Consider the following 22,160-nt stretch of genomic DNA (forward strand, 5'->3'; position numbering starts at 1 on the left):
CCGCAGACGAGTGTGGCGTCGGCGTGGAGAAAGGTCAAATCCGGCAGTAACTGTGGAGCGCCCTACCGCTAGACAACGCGGCATTATGGTTTGGGGCGCTATTGCGTATGATTCCACGTCACCTCTAGTGCGTATTCAAGGCACGTTAAATGCCCACCGCTACGTGCAGCATGTGCTGCGGCCGGTGGCACTCCCGTACCTTCAGGGGCTGCCCAATGCTCTGTTTCAGCAGGATAATGCCCGCCCACACACTGCTCGCATCTCCCAACAGGCTCTACGAGGTGTACAGATGCTTCCGTGGCCAGCGTACTCCCCGGATCTCTCACCAATCGAACACGTGTGGGATCTCATTGGACGCCGTTTGCAAACTCTGCCCCAGCCTCGTACGGACGACCAACTGTGGCAAATGGTTGACAGAGAATGGAGAACCATCCCTCAGGACACCATCCGCACTCTTATTGACTCTGTACCTCGACGCGTTTCTGCGTGCATCGCCGCTCGCGGTGGTCCTACATCCTACTGAGTCGATGCCGTGCGCATTGTGTAACCTGCATATCGGTTTGAAATAAACATCAATTATTCGTCCGTGCCGTCTCTGTTTTTTCCCCAACTTTCATCCCTTTCGAACCACTCCTTCTTGGTGTTGCATTTGCTCTGTCAGTCAGTGTATGTTAAAATTCTTTGAGATATTGTTCAAGCTGATAAAGTTAGGAAGGTGATAACGATTATATAATCGCGGTGAACACGATAAATTCGAATATCCTAGGAGTTCACAAAAAATTTAATCGAAATAATAATAATAATAATAATAATTGTTATGGGGTTACCAGCGGAGCAGAAAGAGGTTAAAGAAGGTGCCGGGGTGAATGGGTCTACCTACAATATCAAAGTTGAATTAAAACTTTAAAATGTCATATTTCTTTTCCAAAAACAAACTTAACAATATTTTTCACTGAGTGAACATAACAACATATCAGGTACAAAAACAATCTTGAAGCAAGACTGGGAAAATCCAAGATTCAGAACTTTAATAATTTTGGGTTTCAAGCCCCTAGTTTACAATGTCAGAGATACCGGATTCAGTTTACAAGAACTTTAATTCAAACTAAGAAATCATTTATCCAAGTGCAGAAATTCCCTTAATTCAAGAGCACTTGCTCCCTAAATACAATATCAAGCCTCCCAGAGGCACTCGTTACTCTTACAAGATTTTGGAATAAGAGCTAACAGGCTCTCAGTTTCTCAAGCCTACTAGGGGGGACCTGACACTCTCTGGTCTCCCAAGGCACTATTTACAAACTGAAATATCCTTACACAGGGGTATCTCGTACCCAACCTACAGGGCCTTTGCGGAAAAGAACAGGTTAAATAAACGGCCCGAACACAAACAGAATGGAGGCTACAACAGTGCTCCCAGGTAATGAAAACTTAAAAACCTACAGGGCTCTCGGCCGATGAAACAGGGGCTAATCCCAAGCTACTTGAGGTGGCGCGCATGGAAATAAAGGTAATACATTACAGAAAAGTTTGCTAAATTGCAGACACCTCAAATCAAAATGAAGGGGAGCTCGAGAGAGTAAGTCACTCTCTATCCCCGATTTACAGTTAAAGATGTTATGAAGTTTTTACATTAGCCAAAAGAAAAGTTACATTTAGGAAAGTACTGTTACATAATTAAATATTCGGACCTTCCCCTCGAATTAAACTGCGGAGGTAGCAAGAAATAATTAAGTTATGTGGCCATTACTTTGTAGATGTTCTGCTGACCGAAGAAAGAGGCGCCCCGCCTCCTGCCTTAACACACACACTTAGAAAGACGACGATCAATTGGCAAGGAGACATGAAAAGCCGCAGTTTATAAACCCTCAGGGAAGGTTCGAGATCATTCAAGACTAATCAGGACACACCCTCTTAATTTTTATTGGCTAACACAAAGTGAACAAGAAATGCGGGATTGGTTGAAAATTAATTACAAAATTTTATGATTGTCTAGATTCAAAACTGGCGGAAAGAAAAGGAATTATTGCCAGCCCAAAAATAAATAAACATAGATCAGTCATGGAAAACCTAGAAATACAAAACTTCTTTAAGTTATAAGTTCTTCCACCTTGAACCAGAGTGCATGATCATAGTTTTTAGTAGTGTCATCTGTAGAAAAATGTCCAAACTTCTTGATGAATGGCAAACAAAAGGGGAGAAATTCAGCCAGTTTAGGAAACTTCACAACAAAACAATTACTTAGTATTTCAGTGGTGACATCATCTTCTGATTAAAGTTCCAACTTGTTGTGTTATCAATTTCACTGTTTGACCAGTAGATGAGTTCATTTAGGCGCTAATCTTGAATGCGCGGCTTTGAGGTGTACCTCCCGGTACAACAATAATAATAATCATATTTACAGCAGGATAAAAAATTCTCGATATTAAAACACGTATGTAACAGTAATGTTGAATAAGATTTGAGTTTGTTTCAAAATCCAGGGAAGTCTGATAAAGTTATATTTATTTGTGGGAATTTAATTTTTGTGACACCGTGTATTTTGTGATATAGGAAATCACGGCATGTTATTTTGTCCTTGAGGTCCGAAAGATGTAATGAAATGATTGAAAAGATTCTTATAAAATTGTTCGTCATGGGAGTACCGAGGTTTGAAAGTTTTGGGACAGGAAGAAATGGATTTTGTCGGAGTGATATGTTGAGAGAATAGTTGTGTAGACGTTGAAGGCATAGGAAGCCTGTATTTCATGAGTAATGCCGCCGTGATGATAGGCGATGGAGAAGAATTTTTGAGACAGGCTATACTTGTCGATGGTGGAGAGTTTTTGAGACAGGCTGTATATTAAATGTGATATTTCTGAGGCAGGCTGTATATGAGGTTCCGTTAGCAATCCGGAACAGCTGACTGATTTGATGATGGTCAGATCTGAAGTGAGTGCGTTGAAACGCCTATTATGATTGCAAGGCAAGAACTCGCCGTGATAAACAATTTCTGTAAAAGATTGTAGCTCTTGGCAGTTAAGTCCAAATGACGATTTATGTAAAATTAGCACAGTGCATGTTATAGTAAGCGACCTCACGAACAGAAGGACGTTCTGAAACACGGTTGCTGTTATTTAATTGTTGTAACAAATTTCCATTCAGTATAATTTTTATTACGAGACGAAATGATCATTAAATCGGAAACATTGTGGGATGAGATATTTGACGTTATTAAAGTGATAGTCTGGCTGCGTAGATCAATGAATTTCGCTTCAATGGATAGTTTGTGGATAGAGATGTTTGGAACAGTGAGATGGTAGGCGATTTTGGGCCTCACACTAGAATTACACTGCGGATTTTGCGATGGTGATGATTACTGTTTTGGCGATATTCACGTAAAGTTAGACGAGCGCTGAATATTATTATTATTTTCCCAAACTTCACTGCGGATGTTGAGATCGTGTTTGAGTCGTGGATTGAGTAGCCGCGCGTTATTAATCGTTCATTTCACGTTTTATTGACAAGAATGGACTTAGTTGTATTTCCAGACTTGCGCTCATTCTGTGGCAAGCTTATTTCATTGTTTTCGAGTTTCGACCAGGTTTCAAGCTAAATATCAGCAATTATGTTTGAAGTTACGATTTCGCCTGATATTGTAGAGGATGGTAGACATGCCCGTTTACGCTCAACGATAGATTTAGGATGCTGCGTGTATACATAGATGTTATTGTTAGGGTGTGTAGACACTATGTAGGCTCGATGACAGGATTAGGGTGTCGTCTGTATATAGTCAACTCTTAAGTTAAGTGTTTTTTGCGAAGTGACTTGAACGATGGTAGTGTCTGCAGTAGTGTTTGAAATGCGAAGCGTGTTAGCGAAGTAATATTGAGGCCATGTTTCGGCACAATCCTTACTAGCTGGAAGGTGTTTACATAAGGTCATGGAACCAAAAACGTGAGGGTTGTCCAGCATGGATACTGAACTAACGGAGATTGATTATTACCTCTGTTTGCCACACAAGTTCGAGTTCATTGAACTGTAGTATTTTTAATGTTATTTCTTGACTTAATTATTTTATCGTTCAGATGTCCGATATGCTTTGATAGTGTGCGTGTTGACACTTAGCTGATTTATGTAGGACTTGAGTTACGAATGCGGTTTCGATTCGTCAGCTGTTAATATATTATATTTTCAATTTTCTTTCTTTCATTTTATAAGAGGGGAGACTTTGGTCTATCAATGACTTGTAGTTAGTTTATTGGGACAAACATAGGTAGACGGATTTGTAATGGTAGTCATAATTGTGGGAATGGAAAGATTTCCTTTGTGATTTCCTTTGGTATTTTTGTATTTTATTTTATCGTGTGGACTTGTAAGTTTATTAAACTTAACATAACGGTTTATAACCTGAAAGTTGGTTTTGTAAGAATATTTTTAAGTGATTTACCACTTTTCTTTAACTTCAGTGTTTAGCATTTCTGCTAAATGCATGAGGAATAAGTGTTTCCTGGATTTCACAGTTTTGTTCCTTCAAAACGACGTAACGTAAGATCCTTTCGGATCGAGATGTTGTTCGTTCCTTCTGAACAGCTGTTTGGGTGATGCATATTTCAGCATCGGTATTATTCCATAACTTAAGGGTGTCACGAGATGACAATACATGGTGGAATTTTATTTTTAATTATGACTGTGGTTGTTAACTTGTAGTGAACACCATGCTTCCTAGTAATATTTCGCAACCTATCCAAAGCAACTGATAGTCAATTTGGTTCGATTAAGGGTCCATTCGGCGGGTGTTCCCATATCTGACAGGGTGTTAGACTGGTGGATAACCTTAATTAAATGTACATCTGGAATTCTACTTGTTGAAGGTCAGATTTTCCACGGATCGTGTGGATTAATTCTCAGTTATCGTTTGGATCAAAAGGTGCCCGATTTTCAGGTTTTATTTTCGTTTTTCTAGTTTTCGCTGTCCGCTAATTTGTGATATTTTCTACTTTCCTCTGAAGAAAGTTCTTCGATAAATGTACAAGATAACATTCACGCATTGCAATGTGACGGCGTTTAAATGTTAAATAATTAAATTTTTTATGAATGATTTTATATATATATATATTGCATTTGATAATTTATTAAAATCTAGTAAGCACATATTTGCTCCTCATGTCAAGTAGTTAGGCTCTCTTCTGAACCCCATCTTTTGGTCAAGATCGTGACCGAAATATACCCGCTACGACCCCAAGATTTGAGAGTTCGATATTGCTCTATTGCAGCAGCTGTGGCCGACCAAGGATGGAACGGCAAGTTCAAGGGTTCAATACAGATTACATGATTTTAAATTTAAATAATCACTTTTGTAACATTAAATCCCCATCAAACCCCATGGCACAACAGCCCCGAAGGGGCATGGCCTGCGAGGTGGTCGCTGCTCAACCCGAGGGCCTGCAGGTCATGTGGTCAGCACGGTGAATCCTCTAGGCCTTTATTCTTGACTTTCTAGATCGGGGTGTCCATCTCACAGTCAGATAGCTCCTCAATTGTAATCACGTAGGCTGAGTGAACCTTGAATCAGCCCTCAGATCCAAGTAAAAATCCCTGATCTGGCCGAAAATCGAACCCGGGGCTCCAGATAAGAGGCAAGCCCGCTACAACCACGGAGCTAGCCACTTTTGAAACATACAGGAATATTATCATGTAATCAAGCCATTATGAGTTTTTTCAAAAACGTGACAAACTTTTATAATCACTGTAGTGAAAAACATTGGTTTCTTCCATTTTTAAACAAATGAAAAATCTTTTTGTATGCGATGCACTCCCGCGGTATGGTTTGTGCTGCCGACTTAAGGGATAGGTTGAAAAATGTCAGTTTTCGTCTATCAGATTAAAAAAATATCTCCATCTTTCGTGAAGAATTTGGTGTATCAATTATTGTGCTGAAGTTATAGTTGAGGCAATAAAATTAGGTTTAAACATGACTCTGCACGCTGAATGCCAGTCAAACATTCTTTTTGGATTTTCCATAATCAAATTTTTTGAAACTCTGTGTACCATTTTCTCAGAAACTATCGCATCAATGTATTTGAAACTTTTAGTGTCTTAGATATTATATAGATCTGCTTGTGAAAGTACGTTTAATCAAAAATCTTGATTAGTTCATGGAGGCAGTGAAGAGCACTGTCAAACTTACAGAAAATTTCAGTTTTCAACCAGGCTATAAAGAGAAATTCTCAACTCCTGTAAACAACAGGACAATAATTTTACTTCAGAAACTAAAAAAACGTTTAAATATTATGCATGCAAAGTTTTATGGGCCCGGTTTGAGTATTTTTGCAGAAGAAGGTACGTAAGTTAAGGAATTTTTAACAATATTTTTTTAAAATATATTTTTATAATGTTCCTTCTGACACAAAATATTAAAGATAGAAGCTTCATACTCTACACAAGTATTCATGAATGTATTCTGAGTATATCATAAGAACATTCGAGGAAATACCTCTTTTAGTTTCTGGGATATGTAACTAAACGTCGGAAGTTACATTCTTCTATGCTTTCACACTTCCCGGTTCTCTTAACCCGTTGATTTGTAAGCAGTAATGCTCTATGTAGAGCCCTGCACACAAAGTGCAAACTGTATGGCATTGCGGATAATTTTGCTGAGGATTTCTAAATTGTACCGGGAGGTACACCTCAACGCCGCCCATTCAAGATTAGCGCCTATGTGAACTCCTCTATTGGTCAAACAGTGAAATCGATAACACAAGTTGGAACTTTATTCAGAAGATGATGTCACTACTGAAATACTAAGTAATTGTTTTGTTGTGAAGTTTCCTAAACTGACTGAATTTCTCCCTGTTTCGTTTGCCATTCATCAAGAAGTTTGGACATTTTTCTACAGATGACACTACTAAAACCATGATCATGCACTCTGGTTCAAGATGGAAGAACTTATAACTTAAAGAAGTTTTGTATTTCTAGGTTTTCCATAACTGATCTATGTTCATTTATTTTTTGGGTTGGCAATAATTCCTTTTCTTTCCGCCAGTTTTGAATCTAGCCAATCATGAAATTTTGTAATTAATTTTCAACCAATCCCGCATATCTTGTTCACTTTGTGATAGCCAATAAAAATTAAGAGGATGTGTCCTGATTAGTCTTGAATGATCTCGAACCTTCCCTGATGGTTTATAAATTGCGGCTTTTCATGTCTCCTTGCCAATTGATCGTCGTCTTTCTAAGTGTGTGTGTTAAGGCAGGAGGCGAGGCCGCCTTTTTCATCGGTGAGCAGAACATCTACAAAGTAATGACCACATAACTTAATTCTTTCTTGCTACCTCCGCAGTTTAATTCGAGGGGAAGGTCCGAATCTTCAATTATGGAACAGTACTTTCCTAAATATGCCTTTGCTGGCAGGACCTAGTGTTTACAGTGCACTATGTCTTCTGGTATGGGCTAGAGCAATTTTTTTACTTTCATAGATATTTCTCTGTCTTATCCTTGGCTTTGACAATATGAAAGTGGCTGAGGTATGAGCGATGCTAGTAATGCCAATCCTTATGCAGCCAGTCCCTGCTATGAATGGTGTGAAAATGTTGCTCATAGGGTCGGTCGGTGTATGCATCAGTAGGCTTGGCAGACTGATATGTAATAGCTACTTCTGGCTCGGTGAGGAAAGCAACGGAAAACTACCTCACTCCTCATTTCCCTAGTACGCCTCTTCAGTGATGCCCAGGCCATCTATGACAGCTGATGGCAGAGCTGTTGGTGATCCAACCACCGGAATCGCTGACGGACTGAACGTACATACATATTTTCCTAAATGTAACTTTTCTTTTGGCTAATGTAAAAACTTCATAAAATCTTTAACCGTAAATCGGGGATAGAGAGTGACTTACTCTCTCGAGCTCCCCTTCATTTTGATTTGAGGTGTCTGCGATTTTGCAAACTTTTCTGTAATGTATTACCTTTATTTCCATGCGCGCCACCTCAAGTAGCTTGGGATTAGCCCCTGTTTCATCGGCCGAGAGCCCTGTAGGTTTTTAAGTTTTCATTACCTGGGAGCACTGTTGTAGCCTCCATTCTGTTTGTGTTCGGGCCGTTTATTTAACCTGTTCTTTTCCGCAAAGGCCCTGTAGGTTGGGTACGAGATACCCCTGTGTAAGGATATTTCAGTTTGTAAATAGTGCCTTGGGAGACCAGAGAGTGTCAGGTCCCCCCTAGTAGGCTTGAGAAACTGAGAGCCTGTTAGCTCTTATTCCAAAATCTTGTAAGAGTAACGAGTGCCTCTGGGAGGCTTGATATTGTATTTAGGGAGCAAGTGCTCTTGAATTAAGGGGATTTCTGCCCTTGGATAAATGATTCCTTAGTTTGAATTAAAGTTCTTGTAAACTGAATCCGGTATCTCTGACATTGTAAACTAGGGGCTTGAAGCCCAAAATTGTTAGTTCTGAATCTTGGATTTTCCCAGTCTTGCTTCAACATTGCTTTTGTACCTGATATGTTGTTATGTTCACTCAGTGAAAAATATTGTTAAGTTTGTTTTTGGAAAATAAATATAACCTTTTAAAGTTTTAAGTCAACTTTGATATTGTAGATAGACCCATTCGCCCCGGATCCTTCTTTAACCTCTTTCTGCTGCACGGGTAACCCCGTAACATAATTAAATCTGACCTAAGCCTAACAGGCTCTTGCCCGCAGTGAGTGGAAAGAAGGAGCAAAGTTTCCGGAAGGGAACTACTCAGTACGTTGGTAGCTGACACGGTAGAGGATGTCCGACTCATTGGCTGAATGGTCAGCGTATTGGCTACGGTTCGTAGGGTCCCGGGTTCGATTCCCAGCCGGGTCGGGGATTTTAACCTTCATTGGTTAATTCCAGTAGCCCGGGGGCTGGATATTTGTGCTGTCCCCAACATCTCAATACTATCAATACTGATCTGCATTTAGGGCAGTCGCCCAGGTGGCAGATTCCCTATCTGTTGTTTTCCTAGCCTTTTCCGAAATGATTTCAAAGAAATTGGAAATTTATTGAACATCTCCCTTGGTAAGTTATTCCAATCCCTAACTCCCCTTCCTATAAATGAATATTTGCCCCAGTTTGTCCTCTTGAATTCCAACTTTATCTTCATATTGTGATCTTTCCTACTTTTATAGACGCCATTCAAACCTATTCGTCTACTAATGTCATTCCACGCCATCTCTCCGCTGACAGCTCGGAACATACCACTTAGTCGAGCAGCTCTTCTTCTTTCTCTCAATTCTTCCCAACCCAAACATTGCAACATTTTTGTAACGCTACTCTTTTGTCGGAAATCACCCAGAACAAATCGAGCTGCTTTTCTTTGGATTTTTTCCAGTTCTTGAATTAGGTAATCCTGGTGAGGGTCCCATACACTGGAACCATACTCTAGTTGGGGTCTTACCAGAGACTTATATGCACTCTCCTTTACATCCTTACTACAACCCCTAAACACCCTCATAACCATGTGCAGAGATCGGTACCCTTTATTTACAATCCCATTTATGTGATTACCCCAGTGAAGATCTTTCCTTATATTAACACCTAGATACTTACAACGATCCCCAAAAGGAACTTTCACCCCATCAACGCAGTAATTAAAACTGAGAGGACTTTTCCTATTTGTAAAACTCACAACCTGACTTTTGCAACTCACACACCACACATAACACTATCCTCCACCACAATAACACGCAGTCACCTCCACATGGCAGATGCCGCCCACCCTCACTGGAGGGCTGCACTGGGCTAGAAATAGCCACACGAAATTATTATTACTGTAGGGGATCTGGTGCCAGGTGCGAGGCCTGCGTTTCAATAACTTGGCTGTAATACTCCCGCACGGATACGGATGCGGGCGCGGATCATATTTAATGTAATGTTTAATCAAGTTTTATTTGATTAAATCTATTTCATATCCAAAAATATAGAGTGCTTTTTCTGATGGTGGTGTTTATTGCTTTAAGATTCGTACCGAAGCTGTTAGCGCTCTTAGCTGCTGTCGTCAGACTCCCTGTGGGGTGAGGGCGGTAGAATAACACCCACGGTATCCACTGCCTGTCGTAAGAGGCGACTGAAAGGGGTCCCACGTGCTCTGAACTTGGGAGCGTGAGTTGGCGACCACGGGGCCCTGAGATGGCTGAGTCCTGGCATTGCTTCCAGCTACTTGTGCAAGGCTCCCCACTATCATCTATCCTATCCGACCTTCCTTGGTCAACTCTTGTTCTTTTCGACCCCGACGGTATTACGTTTGCGAATTCCAGGGAGTCTTTCATTTTCACGCCCTTCGTGGGCCTTGTCTTTCATTGGTCGATACCTTCATTTTTTGAAGTGTCGGATCTCCCACATTTCCCCCCTGATTAGCGTTAATAGAGGATGGTTGCCCAGTTGTACTTTCCATTAAAACTATAATCACCACATGCTATCATCGGAGGCCCCTGGTTCGATTCCTGGTACTGCTAGAGATTTGAGAAAGGCACATACAGCTCACCTCCATTGCGGGTGCGCGTTCAATCAATCAATCAATCAATCAATCAATCAATCAATCAATCAATCAATCAATCAATCAATCAATCAATCAATCAATCAATCAATCAATCAATCAATCAATCAATCAATCAATCAATCAATCAATCAATCAATCAATCAATCAATCAATCAATCAATCAATCAATCAATCAATCAATCAATCAATCAATGCTGACCTGCATTTAGGGCAGTCGCCCAGGTGGCAGATTCCCTATCTGTTGTTTTCCTAGCCTTTTCTTAAATGATTTCAAAGAAATTGGAAATTTATTGAACATTTCCCTTGGGAAGTCATTCCAATCCCTGACTTCTCTTCCTATAAATGAATATTTGTCCTCTTGAATTCCAGCTTTATCTTCATATTGTGATCTTTCCTACTTTTAAAGACGCCACTCAAACTTATTCGACTACTAATGTCATTCCACGCCATCTCTCCATTTTTGTAACGCTACTCTTTTGTCGGAAATCACCCAGCGTTTGAAAAGGGCAGCGCCATATCGGGACCAGGACACAGCTCCATGGCCAACGAGTTGCGGGTTCTATTCCCGACCGGATCGCTGATTTTAATCTTCATTGGTTAATTCTCCTGGTCTCTGAGGGTGGGTATATGAGCGTCTTCAGGCATTAGAATTCATCTTAGGTAGGGTCTCATCTCAAAAGATCTGCACAAGATCTCTCCGAAAGCCACACACCATTATTATTTATTTCATTCAGAATCGATTTTGGCCAACTATCGACCACGTAAATAACTTTGCACGACTTCAGTTTTCTTTGGCGCCAGTCTTCCTTCTTTCTCTTGCCTACAGCTTCTTTCTTTCCAGCCGTCCAATGTTCTTTCTTCTTGGTCCCTGTTTTTTCTGTTTAATTAATTAATTTATTTATTTATTTATTTATTTATGTATTTGGCAACCAGTCTCTATCAGCACTAACCAGAGGGACTGTAGAAGAACGATGTCATCGTCAAAAGAAGGAGAAAGCCCAAACATAAACACGTTGGGGTTAGAAGAGTACAAGAGTGGGTCAAAGGAGGTCGGAGGCTGACGCAAGTAAGTAGACGCAAGGTCAGACTCGGCTAGGGGAACCGTGGTTGCCAATCCACACTCCAGAACTGAGAATCCCAGGCAGAGGATACTAGGGGTGTATTCTACCATTCTCATCCACAATCTTTTTTTATTTGCTCGAGTAGCTTTTGTTTTGGAAACACCGCTGAAATGAATCCTCCTCCCGCCACCAGAAAAATCCTGGGTACGGCCTTGCGTCGCACCGACACACATAGGTCTTATGGCGACGAAGGGATAGGAAAGGGCTAAGAGTGCGGTTCGAGCCCACTTTCTCCCGGACACAGATAGGTCTTACGGCTATGACCGGAGTAATGTATTTAATCCCTCTCCGTAAATATTTTAGTGCTGGCTGCATTGCTGTTGAAATTCGTGTCTCTGGCATTATTTACCGCAGCGTTCCCGGTCACATGTTTACCATAATTTTCACTACTTACGAGCATGAACTTCTGCTGGTGTCGCTATCTATTGTGTATGTCAAGCAAGTGCCCGGTCCCGTATACTGCTGCATTCTGGTGCCGTCTGTGTGACCTAGCTCCAATCTGCGCGAGAAAACATTGAGACTGTCGTCACGCTTGATTTGGCTTTTGTGAAGTCAGCCATTAGCGTTCTGGTGGTCGATGATGGAGAAAGGACGCGATCCTAATCCGCTCTGCGTAATGGCTTGTGAGCTTCTCATGGATCCTGGATGAAGTTTTTTGGTTTGAGGGGGTTTCCGCCCTCAAGGATTTTCAAAGTTTTATAATAATTTTTAACCATCCTCGTTTGGATTTTTTTTGTGTGATGTGAGTGCCTCTTGACGACTGATTCTATTGTAAGTAAGGATCAAGCACATTTATGCTTCCTGCAAGACGCTAAAACTGTGTTATTTTGACAACTTGATTATTAATTCTACGTGTATGAACTGAAAATTTTAAAATATGAATGTGCGTGTGTTGGGTAGATCGGTTCGAAATTGCATCAACTAAATTCTATATTTTTAATCTTGGGGTTAAAACCTTTATCGGGTCATACATTTTTTATGTACAATACCTGGTTATTACAAATGGACTTGCGTCTACTGTAAATCTAAATAACTTATCTCTATTCTTGGATATTGTAATTCTAATACTCAATTTTTGGTAAAGGCTTTTAGCCCTAATAAGTATGTATTAGCGTAATTTTGGCAGGGTTACTAACCAAGCCAGTGCTACAAGGGTTTGAAATTTACGGTCTTATTCCACTGTTATTTTACCTTCATTTCCTCCTTCCTATTTATATATTTTTCAAAATGTGTTTGGTATTTCGTGGTCTTTCGGCGTCCTAATTTTTTTGTCCTTTAAAATGTAAATGTCTATTATTGTTCAGTGGCCCATGATTGGCCCTTTCGTAATGAGTCCGGCGTGTGTTCGTTGCCATAGTAATCCTAATGTTAATGTGAAAATATGCTGATTGTTAAAGGATGTTTGTGGAAATGAATTGAGGATTTGGTTTCTATGGTTGTATTACACGTTTGATTCTCCTAATTATTATTGGGATGATTATTCTCACCTCTCATGCATAATTTTTCTACCCTGTCACGTTGACTTAACTGCACTTTTAACTTTGTCTTGGAATCGTGGTTCTAACATTCTTCCCTCCCTTGTGGGAACTCCTTGGATGATATTTACCCCTAAAACGTTTTACCCCACCGAAGAAAGTCGAAATTTAAGTTAAATTCATTTCAAATTTGAAAAAGGTATGTATCTGAAGGATAAAAACTTCAAGGAAGTTTGATGTTAATCTAAAAAGGTATCTCAGGTCTGAGAAGGTAATTTAGAATTTTGGGAAAGTTTGTAATTTTATATGAATTCTTCAATTATTTTTTAACGATCGACCATAGTTAATTTCTTTTTTTAATTGAGCACCAAGCTTTTCATTTTCTGTTTCGTTCCTTCCAACGAGGATATCCCTTTCATTAAGATGTAATTAATTTAATTTACTTAATTAAAAGCCTCTTTGATTCCTAATGAAAAGGTGTCGTTTTATTTGAATTATGGTGAACAATTCAATACAGTGACCAGGATTTTATTTTATCCACTCCTGTGGTGTCATCTGATGTATTTATAGTGAGTACTTGGTTTCTTTTCCTTACGTGTTATTGTTGGTCTCACATGCTTCCATATCTCTGATCTGTACTACTTATTTTCTGTATGGTCAGAGCAATTGTGCTGACACTTGACGTGATTGTGAAGTTTAATTACGTTGGGTGTACAGTGAGTGGTAGCAGAGCGCGGTTTATTCATTTGTTTTTCCTGTGCTCGGAGCTAACTGTGTGCTATATGCATTCGTATCCCTTTCTTTAAACATGTTCTCTGTTCTGTTAGTGCTAACTACCCGTAGGTTGATTGTATTTACCCTTAAAAAACCTGGTTGTTGTGTGATTTTGAATTGTTTAGGGATTCAAAGAGAGTAAAATAGGAATCAGTTGTAAAATATAAAATATATTTATGTGAAAGAAGCTATTTTATTTGGGTTAATGTTTTAATTTACTGTTAATTTACTGATCCACAACGATGTCGAGGGCAGTATTGTTCCCGTATCAGCTCAAGAAAGCAGAGTTAGTCTACGAACTAACTATCCGGGGTATCAAACAGGCTGGTACAGTCACGGAGTGTGCTGCTTTGCTGGCCTCTCACGACCAGGTTCTTATTAATATTCATTTAGTCAAACTTAACAACTTTGGTGAGTCTTTGAATTTTATTACTGACGCCTTAACAGGTATAGAAATAATCAGGGAAGATTTCACTGAAATACCTCCCACAAAAGGGCAAATTAACAGGATTAAGTCTAGGGTTTGGCACTATCTAGGTCGCATCCAAGATTTAATAACTGAATCGTGTAGTTTCAAAAAACCCTAATTCCAGTTATCACGAAAACGGAGATAAAGATTGTTTTGATTTTGCTGTGGGCATGTCCACCGCTGTATACTATTAGTACGCATCAAAACCCGCTCCAACCGTTCGAAATTGAATATCAAAGAAGTACGGGATTGTTTTCATATTCTGCCATCTCCAACGCCTTGAGCTCGGACATGATGATATGATATAAAAATGCTATTTATTCGGGGCGTCGACTAAGAAGATCTTTTGCCCCTACTTTGCACGGTATGTTGTGGACCTGCATGTGTTTGGAAATGGTGGAAGTGTAAAGTGTTGAATGTGAGGAAAGGAATATTAAGGACGACACAAACACTCGGACCCCAGGCCAGGGATGTTAATCATTTACAATTAAAAACCCCTGATCCGGCCGGAAATCGAACCCGGGGCCGCCGGGTGACAGCCGGACGCGTTGCCCCCTACACCGCGGGGCCGGACTGCGCTCGGACATAGGTAACAATACGCGGCCATGTGTCAGGCGCTTGAGGAGCTCTTGTGTTGACACAGTGTCGTGTCGTGCATTTTCTATTACTAGTGGATGCATCTCAAAATGTAGCCCTGGCAAGGGTAGGAAGAAATTACGTAACGAACAGCAGTGGAAATGCAAGGAAGCAAAAATATCAAGGTATGTTTTCTTATAGTAACATTATGTTATTACGTTCCTCTCTTGTCAGCGTAATTGTGGTACTGTATCAGAAACTTCCATTTAGAATAATTTTACGAACAGTTTCAATAATGCAGGCCTTTGTGAAAAAAACAGGTTCGATACTGGCCCAAAAATCAAAATTAAGTAGAGGTGAAGTTACAGAGGCTGAGGTGACTAGATGGAGAAAATTTAAGTTACAAAAGGTGCAGACAGAAAACAGTTACAAAGTCATAGTCACCTCCAAGTCAAGTTGATAGGGAACGCGAGAGGGTGTCACACTCTCTATTCCCGAATTTCGGCGAAGTTTCTTAGGCTTGTTAGAAAGTTACATTAGAAGATTGAAATTTACATTTTAGGAAAACTGAAGTTACATTATTAAATTTTGGAACATTCCCCTCGAGCTAGCTGTCAAAGATTGTTACTGAATTAAGCCAGGACTGCCATTACCTTGATCTAATGGAGGTCTCGACGACGAAGGCAGCGACTCCCGCCTCCCCTCACAACCACACACAAGACTGGAGTAATGATTAAGACAAGATGGCTCGAAAAGTTGTCAGCTTTTATACCCGAGAGGAAGGTTCTAGAGAGCTCTGGGCTAAGGCCCGACACACCAACAATTTCCATTGGGTAATTAAATAGTTACAAGATGTATATTATTGGTGGAAAAATACATATACAAAATTTCCTGAAAATGAATGAAAACCTACAACCTGTTTTCCAGTTATTGACCGGGTCAGGGATGGAATGAATGAAGCAGATATAGGCTATTAGTACGATGGGGTCGCCACTCCCAAAGTGACTTATTAATGACTGATAGATGCTATGAAATGAAAATAGAGAGTGTTGCTGGAATGCAAGATGACAGGGAAAACCGGAGTACCCGGAGAAAAACCTGTCCCACCTCCGCTTTGTCCAGCACAAATCTCACATGGAGTGACCGGGATTTGAACCACGGTATCCAGCGGTGAGAGGCCGACGCGCTGCCGTCTGAGCCACGGAGGCTCACAAAATTTCCTATTGGTCAATATTTGAAGTTGGCGGGCAGGGATAGAATTGTTGCAAACTTTAACACACCAAAAACAAAGAATAATCAACTCAGTTTGGGCAACCTAGGAAAACAAAATTACTTAACAATTTTAATAGTTCATCTTTACACCAGAGACATAATATAAATTTGTAGTAGAGACATCTGTTGACAACAGTCCAAACTTCATGCACTAGTTGTTGCAAGTTTTAGATTGAAGATGGCATTCTCCAAGGCGCTTTATTTGAATGAACGGGGCGAGTGTACCATGCCATACAGTATATGAAAAAAATGTTCGTGATATCTGTCCTGTTATGTAGGTATAGGTGACATTCCCACAAAGTTTGATGAAAATCCATGCTTTAGGTAAAAATATCTTATCTCCAGAGTGTCGCCTTGAGGCCACGGCCACTTGCTTCCCACTCCTAGTCCTTTCCTTTCCCATCGTCGCTATAAGACCTACGGTGCGATGTAAAGCAAATTCTAAGTAAGAAATAAAAATTTTTTAACAACCCCTTCCAAGGAAAAGTTGTGTTCACGCTACTGGCCTGGACTTATACCCCATCCGCTGAAATTATTTTGTGGGTAAGCCAATGCATCCACTCACCATTTAGGGTACAAGGTAAGCCCGAAGAATGGTTGAATACTCAAAATACACGACCGTAAGTGATGCGGTTATGGCTCAAAAGTACTAAAGAAAGGTAAGGGACGGAATCTAGTGTTTTAAGTAGAATCTGAATCAATAGAATGTGACTTCTCATTTTAAAAATGTTTCATGCATCGACTGCGATTCAAGCCTCGACCGTCTTGATGAGACGAAAGAACCATTGGAACTGAGTTATCACGCCCGCTAATAACAAAATAGTTACCCGCACTTTTGATGGTGCCATTTGAGGTTCCAATCAGTCCCCGGGCATTTGACAAAATATATGGGCTTACTTAGGCACGCATTCGCGATCTGTCTTCCTACTGTTAGATTAAAAAAAAAAAAAACCTTTTTCATAACTTACCGAGGATGCACATAGTTTGGCTTCTTTATGACAAAACAAGTTAGTTATATGGCATAAAATGAGGAACTAAGTGCAGCTCACAATCCTGTCGCAGACTTCCCAACGCTGCAACTTAAACACAGAACATCTCTCAACCATGGTAAAACCCCAGGATTCTTACGATATTGTTTCCTGAGACCGATGTGCAAAAGCTGACACGACGTTGAAAGCTTGCAACTGTTTCTGGTCGTGGCCCCCGTTATCTCGGTGGTCACGTTCCGGCCCCCTACTGAGTAATCCCTTGCTAATTTCCCTTGTCCTCATCTCTTGGCATTTCTCAACACACGGTTATATTCCCAATAACTGAGGCCTCTACAGGGAAATATCACAATCCTAAGTGTTTTCCTTTCATTCAAGCAGTACAAATTATGTATGGCCCTACTGAGCCTTGCTAGTCGCTACGTTAATTTAACATTTCGGCGTAAGTTCTAAAGTTGTTTGTACCGTACGTGATCCTCGCTCTAGTTTCTGGAAACATTCCTGGCCCCCTCCCTTCCAGTGGTATTATGCATACATTTTGCTGAACTTTTAACTTTTGTCACATATTTATTCGACTACAATGTACAAAGCAAATAAGGAGTTGTAGTATTCATCAGGCAACTCAGTTTCGAACGAATTCCATTTGCGCGAAGTTATTTGTGGTCTGACATTTTACAAACTTCATTTGACAGTTGTTGATTTAATTTTGTTCGTATATATTCCTGAGATGTAATAACCGAAACTTCGGGATCGGTTACAGAGTACAGTCAAATGAAACCTTTGTTCATACAACTTGACACTTCTACCTCTGCTCAAGATTTGCACGGGTTGTCACGCGCTGTTGGTAAGGGAATGGAGGAGCGGAAAGGTAATAATAATAATAATAATAATGTTATTTGCTTTACGTCCCACTAACTACTCTTTTACGGTTTTCGGAGACGCCCAAGTGCCGGAATTTTGTCCCGCGGGAGTTCTTTTACGTGCCAGTAAATCTACCGACACGAGGATGACGTATTTGAGCACCTTCAAATACCACCGGACTGAGTCAGGATCGAACCTGCCAAGTTGAGGTCAGAAGGCCAGCTCCTCAACCGTCTGAGCCACTCAGCCCGGCCGGGAGTGGAAAGGAGCTGGCCACCCTACCGTACGTAAACTCCGGATCAGGCACACCTCTGCGGATGTTCGGACCTGCCTTCGGGCAGAATACACCCTTACCTTACCTACCTCTGCCGGGCTGAGTGGCTCAGACGGTTGAGACGCTGGCCTTCTGACCCCAACTTGGCAGGTACAATCCTTGCTCAGTCCGGTGCCATTTGAAGGTGCTCAAATACGCCGGTCTCGTGTCGGTAGATTTACTGATGCGTAAAAGAACTCCTGTGGGACTAAATTCCGGCACCTGGGCGTCTCCAGAAACCGTAAAACATTAGTTAGTGGGACGTAAAGCTAATAGCATTATTATTATTATTATTATTATTATTATTATTATTATTATTATTATTATTATTATTATTATTATTATTGCATTACTTCTACCGGCTGTAATTAAATTTGAGGGGGCCGAATTTTTATTTTGGCAGGTGGGGTCCTTACGCCCCTGGCGCATGCGTCAGATAGTTGGCAACAGTTACTGACTCCACTACGAACAAAGCTATTCATCTTTGCGCTGGCGTCCTAGTTACATAATTCATATTATTTAACTATTATACAATGATAGTTACATGATTCAAGAAGGGGATTCAAGGACTCAATAACAACGTTAAGTGCACTTGGCACTTCAAGAAGTGACAACTCGCTATGAGAGAAGAAAGAAAACAAGAAAGAAAGACATACTGAAGCGTTCCTTACTTGCCAGTTCAAATCTTTTGATGGCATCACAGCCATTGTCAACAACTTCAGTTTGAAGTGTTACATAATTATACTCTCTATTATATTCCATAAAACTTTAACTGAAAAATCATAAAAACATCCACTGACACAAGCATGAAAAAGACTACATTTCCCACTGCCCCCTGATGAAGAATAAAAATAACTAGATATAACCAGATATAGTGCTGATGACACTGGTCTGGTCAAGGACACTGCGCAGGCCGCAAGATGATATTGTTGCTAGGTCATGCCCAGGTCTGAACACACACTCCCTTATATAATGTCCATTGCCACCGAACGTAGCAATCACGCAAGGTAACTGAAATATTGTGGCAACATCTGTAACTTGGGTACATACGTTCTAACCCCATCAACCCACAGGGAGCAAGTTAATATTAGGTTGCACGACAATATTGTGGTGCTCAAATCTTGTACATAGGAAATGTACATTCAGTCCACCTTTACACTCCTCCCTTAGATAGTTAGCTATGTACTAATGTCAACGTAGGCGAAAGATCTGCTGTATTTCTCTGAAATCCGCAATACTGTAACAGTGTGAGAGAGTGAAATGCATTTATTTATTGGAAGTTGCCAAAAAGACAGAGCTTAGGCTACATAAAAAGTGGAATGACAACTACAAAGGCCGTGTAAAAGATATTGTCTATAAATTATTACTATACCATATTATACTCAGTAAAAATCGTACCAGTACACTGTTGTGTTCCTCTTTGTAAAGGAGCTCTCATAGGCAGTCTTTCCGTCACACATGAAGACAACGTGCGGTATTTAACGTCGCACTTTTCACTCTCTTTAGAGCAGAAACTTTGAGCGGCATCGCACTTACACCAGTCGGTGTCTTTACGAAATAACAGATACCGGTGACCCGCTTTTTAGTTCAAATTGATAAGACATCATTTTTCTGGACATGATTATTCATTCCAAACAATGTGCTGACACCGAGTGATGCGCCTCCTGTCGTCACGCTGACCCGACATCAAAGGTCGGATCTTCATAACACGAAAGCTAATGGAGATTTTTAAGTACCAATTTCGGCATTCCACTCTGCCACAAGAAATCAAACTGAATTGATTAAAAACAAAAACGAAATGATTTTCATCAGCTTACTGGGCCTTTAAAAAATTTAATAAATAAAATACAATTTCATTTCGAGGATGGGTGAGGCGGGAATCGAACCTGCACCTCCGGGGGTGGCAGCTAATCACAGTAACCACAGAGGCGGTCATGTACAATGTCCATCTCTTGTCCCGTTTCTTCACGAGGGCGGTTATGAAGTGAGCGAGTTTTAAGACCGGATGCCCTTCCTGACGTCTACCTCATCAGAGGAGTTAACGAGATGAAATGAATGATGTGATTTATGATAGTTGGAAGGGAGAGAATGAAACGCGGTGAAGGCTTTACGTCCCCGACGAATCACCATTAACAGCGTCATAGGTCCTCACTCGATATGAGCACTGCGGAGAGTTTTGGCACGCAATCTAGTTGTACACCAGCACCTCTCCTACCCTGCCATGGCCACCAGACTGGCTCTTCACAGACAAACGGGGCGCTAGTCTGTAGCCACAAATGCTTATCGTAGGCAGGCAAAAAGACACAAGAAATTCGAAAAATTACACGAAAAGTGTGAATTAAAGAAACGCGTGTTTCTTACTTACAGTATTTAACCTAAGACACCCTCCACATACAGTGGATAACCTGTTCTATTGTCTCTGAAATTATTATTATTATTATTATTATTATTATTATTATTATTATTTTCTTTCTTAATCTGTTTACCCTCCAGAGTTAGTTTTTTCCTCGGGCTCAGCGAGGGATCCCACCACTTCCGCCTCAAGGGCAGTGTCCTGGACCGTACGACTTTGGGTCGGGGTGATACAGATGTAGAGGAGGACCAGTACCTCGCCCAGGCGGCCTCACCTGCTATGCTGAACAGTGGAGTTGTTGGGGAATGGGAACATTGGAAGGGATAGACAAGGAAGAGGGAAGGAAGCGGCCGTGGTGTTAAGTTGGGTACCATCCCGGCATTTGCTTGGAGGGGAAGTAGGAAAGAAAGGAAGACCACTTCGCGAATGGCTGAGGTGCGAATCGACCCCCCCCCTTCCCCTTCGACTCAGTTGACCACCCAAGGCTGAGTGGACCCCGTTCCAGCCCTCGTACCACGTTTCAAATTTCGTTTCAGAGCCGGAAATCGAACCCCGATTTCCAGGGGTGGGAACTAATCACACTAACCACAGCACCACAGAAGCGGACTTCCTTCAACCTAACATGAACTTATCGGATAAAACTTTATAGCAAGAATTTCACGTTCCCCAGACAAGCTGCCTAAGAACGCTGACAGTAGTATAATAAGCAGGTTCTGCGGCCTCCTCCCGCGGGAAATTTGAATTCTGGCGGGAAATTTGAATTTTTGGCGGGAAATTTGAATTTTGGCGGGAAATTTGAATTTGTAAACAAAGCCACGTGCTTTTTGACAGCTGTCATCGACAACAACGCATCGCTAACCTCACTGCTGCCATCTTGACGGGCCTAAACCTCAGTGGTACCAACTTAACCTAACTAGCGCGAGATAAACAAAGCCACGTGTTTTTTGACAGCCACGTGCTTTTTTCAGACAACAACGCATCGCTAACCTCAATACTCCCATCTTGACGGGCTTAAACCTCAGTGGTACCAACTTAACCTAACTAGCGCGAGATAAACAAAGCCACGTGCTTTTTGACAGCCACGTGCTTTTTTGACAGCTGTCATCCGCCATCTTTAAACTACAGAGCACCGTGCTGCCCTCTTTATCGCAGTAGCTGCAAATTCGTCACCTGTCATCGGCAGTGCTGCCATATTGGCGGGCCTAAACCTTAGTGCTACCAACTTAACCTCACTAGCGCGAGATAAACAAATCCACGTGCTTTTTTGACAGCTGTCGAATTTGTAAACAAATCCACGTGCTTTTTTGACAGCTGTCATCCGCCATCTTTAAACTACAGAGCACCGTGCTGCCCTCTTTATCGCAGTAGCTGTAAATTCGCCACCTGTCATCCGCAGTGCTGCCATCTTGGCGGACCTAAACCTTAGTGCTACCAACTTAACCCCACCAGCGCGAGAAAAACAAA

General features: G+C 41.1%; 1 protein-coding gene across 2 annotated transcripts in view; it reads right to left on the reverse strand.

Moving 5' to 3' along the window:
* LOC137503204 (ankyrin-1-like) overlaps positions 1 to 22,160 on the reverse strand; it is a 176,147-nt gene that overhangs the window by 94,648 nt on the left and 59,339 nt on the right. The window contains exon 1 of one of the 2 annotated variants that reach the window (XM_068230720.1): positions 19,742 to 19,856. The exons of the other annotated variant lie outside the window; for it this stretch is intronic. The gene's annotated coding sequence lies outside the window, so the exon portion shown is untranslated. Of the gene's footprint in view, positions 1 to 19,741; positions 19,857 to 22,160 lie in introns of those variants that run through there. 2 annotated transcript variants of the gene reach the window in all.

This window comes from Anabrus simplex, chromosome X (assembly GCF_040414725.1).
Source record: "Anabrus simplex isolate iqAnaSimp1 chromosome X, ASM4041472v1, whole genome shotgun sequence".
In the NCBI taxonomy this organism is placed as follows: domain Eukaryota; kingdom Metazoa; phylum Arthropoda; class Insecta; order Orthoptera; family Tettigoniidae; genus Anabrus; species Anabrus simplex.